The sequence below is a fragment of the Ambystoma mexicanum genome, chromosome 5p (assembly GCF_040938575.1).
Source record: "Ambystoma mexicanum isolate Mex_15411 chromosome 5p, UKY_AmexF1_1, whole genome shotgun sequence".
Taxonomy (NCBI): domain Eukaryota; kingdom Metazoa; phylum Chordata; class Amphibia; order Caudata; family Ambystomatidae; genus Ambystoma; species Ambystoma mexicanum.
Window position 1 is genome coordinate 235895180 of NC_090930.1, and position 12129 is coordinate 235907308.

Sequence of the window (12129 nt, forward strand, 5' to 3'; positions counted from 1 at the left end):
CAAGCACATTTCCCTAGTGTCTTAAATCTTGGAGTGTTTAGGGTTATAGGTTAGCTCCGGGTGGCAGTCATCTTGTAACCAGTGGAGTGTGGTAAATTGGTGCATTACGTGCTGGCCTCACGTGTATGTAGGGGTTTGTCTGGTGGTGGTTTTTGTGGAATTTCACCTTGTACAAGAAAGGAAAGGAGGGAGAAGTGTTGTAATGATGTGTATTTTGGGTGAGGTGATGACATCACTGCACATGGAATGTGGTGATGTCAGAGTGAGTGGAGTGTTGGGATGTTTTGCTCTGAAGCTGGGGTTCTATGTTTTACAGTTAGAGATATGCTGGCTTGAGGGGACATGCCAATGCTGTTCCTGGCAACTATACTACAATAAACCTACTTGTAACTTACCTGCTGGTCCGGGTGTTGCTTCAGGTACTTAGTTACTACATAGTACATTGAATAAACGTTGTTAAAGGAACGTTATGCTTATGTGGCACTAATAAAAACCTTTGAAATTCAGTGAAAATGTTTTGTTGAAGGGGTGTTATGATTACAAGTAAAATGGAAAAAAAAAACGTGTCAGTTATGGTAAGCTAAGCAACCGTAACTCGCAGTACCACCTTGCACTGCAACGACTAACACCAGACATCACAAATGTCATTGGTGACATCACATATCTAGGCCACTTGTTTTTGTTCACTGATACATATAGGCCAAGTGTATTTGTTTACTGACAGTCAGAATATGAAAAGTGAAAAGGTGCTATATATCTTGACGTTAACCTTGTTGTATGTTCTTAAAGTAATTTCTTAGGGTTTGGTCTCACCTTATGGCGTACATACATGGGGCAATAGACAGGCCTTAAACACACAATACATTTGTATACTTGAAGATCACCTTTAATGTTATTGCCATTTTCTGGTGATTTCGTTATTTCTCCCTTACTTTAGTGTGCCTGTATGTGCCTTTGATTCATATGCATTGTGGGTCTTCAGATATATTTTTTGTATTAATACAACTGTGTAGTAACTCTTGAATTGTTAGCTATTTATTCCATGTTTAACATTAAACAAAACTCTGATAAGGTAGCATTCATTATTTTACTATCCAAAATGACCAGATTGAAAATAGAGTACTTCTATGGTGCATGCTTTTGATAGCCAAAATGCTGCAGCCATTGCCTATGTGTATGTATGATTAGGTTATTCTATGTAAGGTTACTCCAATGTAATGTTTTGTTTAGATGAGTACATGTTTTAATACATTAAGTCGTTCACTATATATCTCCCAATCACCCATGACATCTTGCTACCACCATTGTAAACACAACCCCTTGTACAGACTTTTCATCAAATCTAATTGTATATGTGATGTTATCAATGACATTAGCAGTGCACGGTGGTGGTGCGAGTAATGGTTGCTTAGCTTACCATAACTGGCAAATCTCTTTTTTCTTTTACTTTTAACCATAATGTCCCTTTGACAGTTTTTTCACTGAATTTCATAGGTTAGTATTAGTGCCACTTAACCATAATATTCCTTTAAAAAAAAAGTTCACTGAATCCTTACTATAGATACGTTATCCCTCTCATTGTTGATTCAAGCTTTCAATTTTCATGTGCAGCTTTATGCTGGCAATAACCAGATTTGTGCGTATTCCCCTTTTTTTACTCATTCATTTCATCAACACCTCTCTAATTGATTTGCTTCCTTTGAGCATGATCACTTTCTATGGTTGAATACTTCTAAAATGTATTTGCAGCTTCAAATTCTGTTTTTAGTCCTTCCTCATTTGAATCCTCTACCCCCCCTTTCCAATTGAACATCCTATTTCAAACTTGGCTCAAAAACATGGATTTATTTTTCTCACTGATCTACATTTTCATACGAAAATGTTAATGCTAATGCCGGCATTAGCTATTACAGTAAAGAAAATTTGATGTTTACTTACCTTATCTGCTATTACATTTCTGCTTCAGACATTGGCACTTTATTAACTATTATTTTTCTGTGCATATGTGTTACTTCCATGTCAATCTATATTGCTGTTCGTGTGTTTTCTTTAACCTTAATTATGTGCCCTTAATCTCTCCTTATCTTGCTCAGCTTTACTGGTTGCCTGTTACTTATCAATTTCAATGACATACATTATATAGTATTATATCTATATCTAGTCCTGCTTATCACCCATATAGCTTTCTGAACATATTTCAATGTATGTTCCTTTGACTCAGCTTCGTGTTTCTTCGCAATTGTTACTTGCAGCCCTACACTCACCTTGTGCTTCTTCCTGCTTTCTTCCATCTCAATTAATTGCCCCTAAACTGATACACGTTTTCCCTTAGAGTTGTGTTGCTCTGCTTCCTTGGCGCATTTAAACAAAAAACATATATAAAAGAATAATGTGTCATTTTTGTTTTTCTACCTGCATTGTAATGTATCATGGTTATTGTGTCTTTCTCATGTAAGCAACATTTGTATTTGTATTACTGATTTTCTTATTTTTTAGTTCTTTTTTTTTTTTTTTACCGTGTTCATAATCTTGTTAAAACGCTTTGGCTAAGGCCATGTGTATAAGTACAACAACATTAAAAAAATAATAATAATAATAAATACAAGATCATTTTGTGGTATCAGCATGGGGCATCGCTACGGTGCAAACATTTTTACAGTCACATTTGGTCACAAAGCTGAGTGTAAATGTACATACAACATTTGCAATGTTCAAAACGACCCTTACTAAAGGCAAGCGAGGTTGGGAATGTACAGGGAAAGATTCGAAAAACATCGATAAAGTAATAAACCTCTCAATTCAAGACTCCGAGCAAATGTGCACCATACCTCTGCCCCTGCTCAGGTGGTGTAACCCACAAGAAGCTCTCCCAACAATTGGTTATTCAGACGTGGTTTTACGCTCCCGTTTAGTGCAGCCTACATTATGGGCAGGGATATTTCCTTTCCTGGATAAAGAGGTACAGTGGAGCATTTTTCAGTGTGTTTACTGCATTCAGCAACGCTCTTTCTCTTTTGATTCTTTTGCTGTTGGCGTGAATCTTCAGTTTGTGAATGTAGGTACGCAGGCTAATTCTCTATTCTGCAAAAATGATGCATGCCACGCATGGCCTTCTGAACCAGTCCATGGTTTTACACATCTCCTGTTGGTACTGGCATGCTCTTCATTATATAAAAGCACCTAGAGCCGGATTTACAAATGTGTTTTCGAAGGACGCAATCGCATTGAAAAATGCTTTGAAAGCAGGCCCATTGTCAGGGACATCATTTCACCAACATGCCAGGGGTAGCGGACGTGACATCACATGACCCTTGACCTCTGATGACATCACAGGAAGTGATGGCAATTGACCAACCCCAAAGTGACATCACGAGAAGAGATGGAACACAACTTTCACCCCTTGACAAAACAGGAAGTGTCATCACATAGTATTGTTTCTAAGTACACTGCGAAAAATATGGTTACAGTATCACTGTAAAGTGATACACATGTATACAAGAATGGACCACCATATGTATCATTAATATCAGCACATATAGGCCCATATTACCAAATTGCTGTGAATGCAAGCAAACTCCCAAAGCCAAACGAAATGATGTGTTATTATATAGCACTTACGCTTAAGCACTGTAATGCTGGAAATGCATTGGAGGGACAGGGCCTCCGTATCCTTGTCCTTTACAGCTTTTTATCGTGTGTTCTGTTGTGTTTTCCACGCAGGAGTTCATGTGGGACTCCTGGCGGTGCAGCTCTTTCTCCTTTGGTTTGGTGAACGGACCCGTGGGATACCCTTATGGCACCCATGTGTAGGGGTACAACCCTGTGCCCCTAGGGTATCTTTTTGGGCACCTGTGTGTGACCCACAGAGCAGGATACAGGCTGGTGGCAGCTCTGTGCTGAAATGACTGGTGACCTGAATGTCCTCCATTTTGGGACGCCCAGGCCTTGTCATTGGAAACGGTAGATTCCAGACGGAGACAAAATGGCCCCCATGGCCTCTTGCCTTCCATCACCTGTTATCCTGATCTTCCCGAAGTACCGGGAAGCCTGCCTCTGTCCCTTCCCCCTGACTGGCTGTTGGGTGGAAGTTCCGTATATGGTAGTGTGGGGAAGTGCCGACCAGACTGGTTGGAGCCTTCTCAATGACCGTATGTTGTGGGTACTCCTGTGGGGGGGACCTTGGTGAATGGAGTGTGTGACGAATATACATTCTATGTTGTGGCTGTCTAGTAACTGGTGGTTGACACAATGGTTGAGACAGCCCTGCCTGAAACTGGTATGAATGTAGCTTGGAGTGTTGAATGGCTCGGTACTTGTCCCAATACACATAACTTGTTCTGAGTGTCTGGAGAGAAGTGAATGGCCTAAATACCTTGTGTGCCTGATTGGCTGCCTGCCTGCATGAATGGCCGTAGTCGTGATTGGATGCTTGAATGTGACCCAGCGGAATGAATGGGAGATCAACAGTATATCTGGGGACCTCTCACTGCTAGGAATCATGTTCAGAAGCTGAAGTCCACTACGACGAGTAACTTGAGTAACTGAAGCTTGATCCTGAAGCCCTGCCCGACGAGAAGAATTGCTGTTGCTCTCCTTCGCAATCTGAAAGCTGCTGTGCTTCAAGAACTGACCCAGAGAGGACCTGGTAAGGCACCCTCTTCCCGAGCTATGAGGAACCATCGTGCACAGCTGATCTTTGCCTAAGCTCCCTAGTAGACAGACCTTCGACAGGCTGCTGACCCGATACGGGGACTGCTGCGGAACTCCAAGGAGAAGCACCCGGACTGTTGTCCGCCACTGTCAATGACCGCCGTTGCCGATTGGAGCTGCCGTGCTCCCATTGCCTAAGAACTTCGTTTATCCAAGGACGCTCTCGTCCACATCGCCGCCGCTGTATCCTGATGGAGAAGGCCTGACCGTCGACGCGCCGAGGAGCTTCCACCAGTGGGTTTTCCGCCACCCAAAGACCACAGAGACGCTGACGACTCGAAGCCCTTGCTGGGCCTCAGTTCTTCAACACTTTGAGGCCCAGAACTATCAACACCAAGGTGCCCCGCACACCTCTTCCGTGCAGGACGTTTATGCTTCCCTGTCAACGAGCACCGCTAGGAATGACACGGCCACTTCACTGTCGTAGCTCGACCTGTTCTCCGTCAGACGTTCAACGACCCGTGTCTCCTGCCTGAAAGGGAGGACACTCAAGAAGGGTTGTCGATTTCCCCGATGCAGAACGCTACAACACCAAGGTACTTTGGTGTTGCAGAACTATTGGGAAGTCTAAGGGTGAACAATATATGGACTGGGCTTGTATCTTTCTTCTACAGGTTGCCCAGGTGGAGAGATCTCTACACAGAAGTGTGTCTAGGCAGCGGGACCAGAATTCTGCCTATTGCTCAACCATCTTGCTTTCCTTCCTCTCTCTACTGCTGGTTTTCTCTTTATTTTGATCTGTGTGTCATTCTGACCGTATGCACTTGAATAAGATCTAATAACGTTAGTGGTACCATTGTTGATTTTCGGAGTACAAAGTGAGTTATCGTGATTGTGTATATGACCATAAATATTAATTATATAAAGACTGTGTTTTAACCGATACAGTGTGTGGACATTCCTTCGTGGGTGCTCGGGGAATACACTGTACTTAAGAACAAGCTTGCATCACCTCCCGAGAAGCTAGGCCTTGATTGCTCGACCACAACTACCAATACTAGAGAATCTTGGCAGGGGTCTCTGTGCCTCCCCTCTACCATATAGAGAGCGGAAGTGCAGACCCCCCCCCCTCCGGTCTTTACAAGCACTTCATATAGAACAAATATACATACAATATAACCCAACGTGTGTTGGTACTCAATTATCAACCTTAGCAGGATGAAAGGCTCAGTTGAACTTTCCGGGAGTCGAACCTGCAACCTGCAGATCACACACACATTGCAGCTGCGAGCGCTCAACACATTGAGCTATCTCACCAGCAATAGTTATCAGAAAACCAGCCACTCCAGAAACAAAAAGCCACACACTGTCCTCATAGCCCAGGGCCTCAATTTAAGAACAAAAAAAAGATGAAAAAAGCTTTTTTTTTTAGGAGTAGCAATGTGTAGCAAGGGAGACATCAGGGGTAGTAGGTGCGACCCCCTGGTAACCCTTAAATAACGTCCCTGCCCATAGCATACTGCAGAAGGCAACTAATTACCAACAACCAAAATTTTGCTGTTATGTAATTCACCGCTTAGTGCTATGTTAGTGCAAAATACACGTGTCTCTTAGAACACACATTTTCGTAGGTGTGTTTGCTTGTTGCATCAATGATCTACTAAACAAAACCAGCCGCCTGAATCATTCCAATATCTCTTTTAGTAAGTGTATGAAAGAGCACCAATCAATCGTGTGTATCTTCAGCGTTGTGGCTTGCCTGGCGTTATATGCAAACACGTATCTGTCCCTTGGCCCCTGACCTCCATTCCAGGGCTATGTGTGGCATCGAGTGAGGACCTCTGGCCATTGCTCTGTGTACGACTGCCAGGAGGAGTAATGAGGTCAGCTGATAAGGACGATGGGAAAGCTTCTATTGGCTCATTGTAAACCACCGGCAGTGATTAGTTAGCTTCACACTGGGCATCCTTGCGGCCCATGGATGCTTATCGTGATGTCCTGTTTGAATATCTGTCCCCTAATCTGATGAGCAAACAGCAGCGTGCGCAGGAGAGTGCCCGCACTCTTGCCCATTCAAGGCTGTCGTGGTTTGCTGATGATCAGGATGCCCATGTGAGCACTCCCCTGATGCCCAGGATCATCGTGCTTGATGTGCCCAGTTTGCTCCTATTTCCAAATATCAGCAACTATTCAAGTAATATATGTTTATACTTGTATGGTTTCTAACCTCTCTATAACAATACATATGTTAGGAATACGCCTGGGTGAATAGGTATGGCTTAACCTCGAATAAATACAATTTCCGCATATTTGTGATTTGCTGAATGTATCCATCTTTTAAGCAATTCTGTTGATTGGGTTTATGCAGTCAGACGTGCATGCCTAAATGAGTGCTTGTTGAAAGGCGCAGCATGTGATATTAGGTTGTGCTTCTAGGAATTGATTTTAGGGGTGATATTAGACAGTGCTGGGTGGAATATATGTGTGACAAATTAAAGGCAATGACCTTTGCTTCCTAAAACATTAGAAATAAAATAAAACAAACACTGGCTGATCAAGCCCCTTTTTAGGACTTTGTGATTTGTATTGATACATATTTCACTTTGTTTTCCAGGTCTATCACCAATGTGCTTGCATAATGTGTGGAGTGACTTCAATAAAAGGGTGCAAACATATGACCTGGTTTAGTGCAATATGGCTTGTGGTATTCAGGATAAAAAATATTTGCAGGGTCTTGCTGATCACTTAGGCAGTGGCATTAACAAGGTGATTGTGTGTGATGCAAAACATCACCTGCCTGGATAGAGTAGGTCTTTGCACTAGGGTGGCCTGATACTACAGCAGCTAGCACAGGACTTGGTTGACGACCACTAGATTTATAAGCATGTTTTGAGATAAGGGGACACATGTTTGGAGACTGCTGCGATAACATTTGCTGCAAGATCTTGGTGATCACTCAGAGTGTGGCATTAATAGCAGGGTGACTGCGTATGACAGCACAATATAACAACACCCTGGGCGTAGGAGAATTTTGCATTTTCGGGGGATTCACATTAGAAGCACTGCAGTTTGTTCATGCAGTACTCTACAACAGTTGAGGCTGGGAAGCAAGATTTCACAACACAGCACAACCACGTTGAAAAAAAGCGCTATTAAGGTTGTCCTTGTCTGATGTGTGAGAAGCAGTAACACTAAATATCATTCTATTTTTTATTTTACATTTATAAAGCGCTCACACAGCCCGCAGGCATCGAGGCGCTGTTACAGGAATTGTTTATTTTTCTTAGTTGCGTAATTGTGTTTTTTTTGTCTTAGTTACGTATTTATAACGCGCTTAAACACTCAGAGGTTTCTAAGCGCGGACCCGGGGATCGAACCTGTTGTTGCTCCGTGTCGTCTCGCTTCCAAGACGCGCACGCTGCCGCTGGGCTATCCTCCCGAGACGATGACAGGCAAATGTGGGAGGCCAGAGGAATGAGTGAAAATGTTGCATTCTTTACAGCGGAAACCGCTCCCACTGTGATTGTTGGGGATGTAGGAATCATGGGTGGCTGCATGCTACAAAACTATGTAGCCACCAAAAGTAGAATATTGACCAATTCTATGAGTACCCTAAACATTGACAAACATGTTGAAGTTGTTGTTAGTTCTTTTAACAACATGATTGGCTTATCTGAGTCTGGCATGTGACTCCTGTCTGCCCAAAGATCACCTTCCCTAACATCTCAGTCTAGCACAAGTTGGAATGCACCCCATCTTCCTACATTGCAACTGGCCAGTGTGCACATCCACGATGGCAAGAGGTCTGTTGTGGAGGAAGCATAGGAGTGTCTTAATGAATCTGTTTCTGAAGGGGATACGCTTGAGGCGGCGGTCTTGGTGTTGTCGCACCCAGCATGAGGTCATAAGCAGCAGGACCATGGCCATGTGCCCTCTTCCAGAGATGAAGGACATTTCTCAGCCTTGCACACACACCCTGCACTTTCTACTGCCACTCATACCTTGTTTGCCCGTGAAACCGATGATGGCTACAGTGGTGATGAATCCTGTGAGGATGATGACGTTCAAGTCATTGACTATATCCCAACTTGCTGCAAGAGAAGGCTTATTGATGTATATGAGGATACTGATGCTGAGTCCAAACCCAGCTCCAGCAGCGAATCACGGGCAAACCCAGCTCCAGCAGCGAATCACGGAGACGTATGGCGGAGCAAGCACACCCACATTTTGAAACACTGCCTGGCAGTACAAACCCTGCACACTTTTTGAGTGAAGATACTCCACAAGGGATGAGTGCCGTCTACACACTCTTTGTGAGCCTTCTACACTCTCTTTGTTACATCTAGGATGAAACCACGAGGGACAGTGAGTTAAATCATCATCAATCAATGGCAGCACCAAACTGGTCATCAGCGCAATCAGTGACAACTATGGCATATTTCCATCTTCCAGTGCTTGACATAGTGTCTGTTAACTCCACAGCAAAGAACTACAAGCAGCAAGTGTAGCTACATTAATGGGACTTGAACAATAGTTGTGTGCCTGCCCAGTCTCAGCAAGTCATGGGAGACACTGGGAGGGGTCAACATAGCAGCAGCATTCCATCCACCAACACTGCAACACTCATAACTGTAGGACCAGTTGAAATGAGAACAGAGAGTGAATGCCATGGAAAATTATATTAGAGACAGGGGGCAATCCTAATAAATCATGTCAACGCAAGGTGGAGAACATGTGCAACGGAGGGAGAATACATTCTGTTCCCCTGACATAGGGGAAGAAATGACACTGAAGATATTGTCCACTGCTGTCAAGCCCAAGCATAGATGCTGGAAACGTAGCCACTCTGCCAGCACCAATACCACTGTATCCCAAATGTCCGTGTGTATCTCTTGCCAGCTAACCACCTGCTGCAACGTTAGCTGGAACCTCAACTTTTGGGACAAATGTCAGCGGAACCTCTCTCATAGGCAACTGAGAGATAGGAAACTCTGAATGCTTACTGAGCAACAGAGCTAAATCGAGCGCTGAAGCAGCTGAAGGAGTGTCAGACGAAAAAGCTCTCTTGTAGATATTCAATAATTCTGCGGGACAACAAATCTTCTTTTTATACATTTATCCTGCAGGTATTCTACCATACCCTGTATCACTTTCCTCTGCATTTCTGGCGTATGCTGACTATACGTGTCATATACTTCTACAGGAGATATCGACATGTCTGAAATCCATCTAATCATATCCTTTATGCAAATTCGTGTTTCATTACTCATTGACTTACAAAAAAGGAAGGAACTGTTTCTGTACAAAAATAGCGCTCAACCTATCATCATCAGTTTCGTTATTCCGTAACCTTTCTAACTCCCTTCTATACTCAAAAACCCTCTCGACGTGCTCATATACTTGAAATCCCTCAACCCTTGTGGGAGATCTACATCATCCAGTCTGTTCCACATCACAGATAAATGAATTCCCAGTCCTTCGATAAAAACATTTTTCTCAGGAAAACTTTCTAGATTAGAGAGTGTGGCAAAAACGTCAGATTGTTCACTCGTCTCCATGCACTGTCTAGCCCATGCAGTCAAATTGTGCTTTCTCTCTTTAGACACAGTATTGCGAGTTACAATCTTTGATTCCACTCCCTTATCAACTACGAGCAGGACAGAATCACTCGGAAGAGGAAGAGTAGGCAAATCTTGTACAATCGGTAACAAAGGTGCTATCAGTGGTACAGAAGACAAATCTACCAGAACCGTAACAGTAGGCAAAGGTGGAGGTGCAGGTGGAGGAGCAACGATAGGAGGAGGAACAATAACCGGAGGAAGAGGAGTAATAGGAGGAACAGGAATTACTACGGGAGGAGGAACGACAACAGGAAGAGGTAAAGCATCGGGAATAGGTACATACGGAGGTGGCGCAGTGGCACCAGGCCTTCATTAATTTAGAAGTTTGTCAATTCATTCATCAGACACATGAAAATCTTTAGACGTATATATTTTCTGAATACCAAGTTGAAAAGCCCTATCCATATTTCTAACTGACTCTAATTGTTTATTTTGATCATACAACAACGCTTTCTCGGCGCTGGACATATGACGGCGTGCATTTTTCTCTTTACTTTTAAGTTGCTGCATAGCTTCTTTCTTCCAATTTTGTAATACATCAAATGCTGCAGGTCTCACTTTTTTCTTCAACAATATAGACTATAAATATTCTATACAAGGAATCTCAGAGCTACCATTGGTTGGCCACTGAAGTTCGGAAGCATGTCTAGTTGTCTGTGCCGAATATCATTAAATACTACACTACCAATGCCATGGTTACAGTACATAGTACATGCCAGCGACCCCTCCTGTGGTGCCGGACGGCCAATTTCCAAAGATTGTCTGTCCTTGCAGAATAATGGCCTGAAGGAGGCAGACAATTTCTCAGGCATATCAGATGCCTGGTGTTACCTGGTCAATAATTGTACTCGTGAGAACAATGCGCCAAAACAAATTATCAGGATACTTAAGAATCGGGTCATGACTCACCTGATCAAAGAACTAAAGGAGGTCTGATCGGATAACTAAGGACAACTAAGGACCCTCGTGGTTGGTGATTTTGGCAAAACTGGCCGCCTCGATATATGGACCCTCGTCAAGATGCCGTCTCGGACCGTAGGCTCACCGTCCAGGGATCGGGTCGTGCAGTACTGTTGAGGTATCGCGTATCATCCAAGAAAGAGGCCCCCTTTTTCACCGTCCGATCCCTGCCCGATAGCCATGTCAACACTTCAACGAGGTGGCATCAATCTTGAGGGTCCCTATTCGGGCACCATCTGTAAAAGCAAGGAAATATCGAGGCCGAGTAGCACAAAAGGAAATTACCCAAACACGGGCTATAAAGATTCACAGATCTTTAATCTACTGTACAGTTAAAAAGAAAACAGAAATGCAGATAGCTATCTGGCTCCCAATACATCACAATGAGTACCAGCCCATCAGAGTGAGGAGAGGGAGTGCTGGACATCTAGACATTCACATATTTATACATTTCAATAATAATGTCCAGCCCCTCTACAGGTTAATAATCCGTGGCCTAGAGTTTGTGCCGAGTTCACTTATAGCTCATACAATAATATGCACATGGATTACTTCGGTTTGTATTTCTAACAAGTTACAATGGCAAAGTGTATTCCTGGATTTAGCAGTAAGCCTTAGCACATATCCCTTCACAATGCAGTTCTGCTAGTGTCCACGCTCAACATTTGCATTACATTGTCCTCAATGTCTGTTCCCGGACGAGGCTTGTTAGTGCAGACAATCCTTAGACCACAAGTCATGCTTGGGACAAGGTCTCATTACCCAGTCTAAACATTCGGCCCTCGGACAGTCTAACCATTAACCAGGCACAAAGGTCAGGAAGGCTCGGTTCCAAGTTGGAAACACAGTCTACCATTTTAGAACACAGAATCACATATGAACAGAAATCAAAATGGCG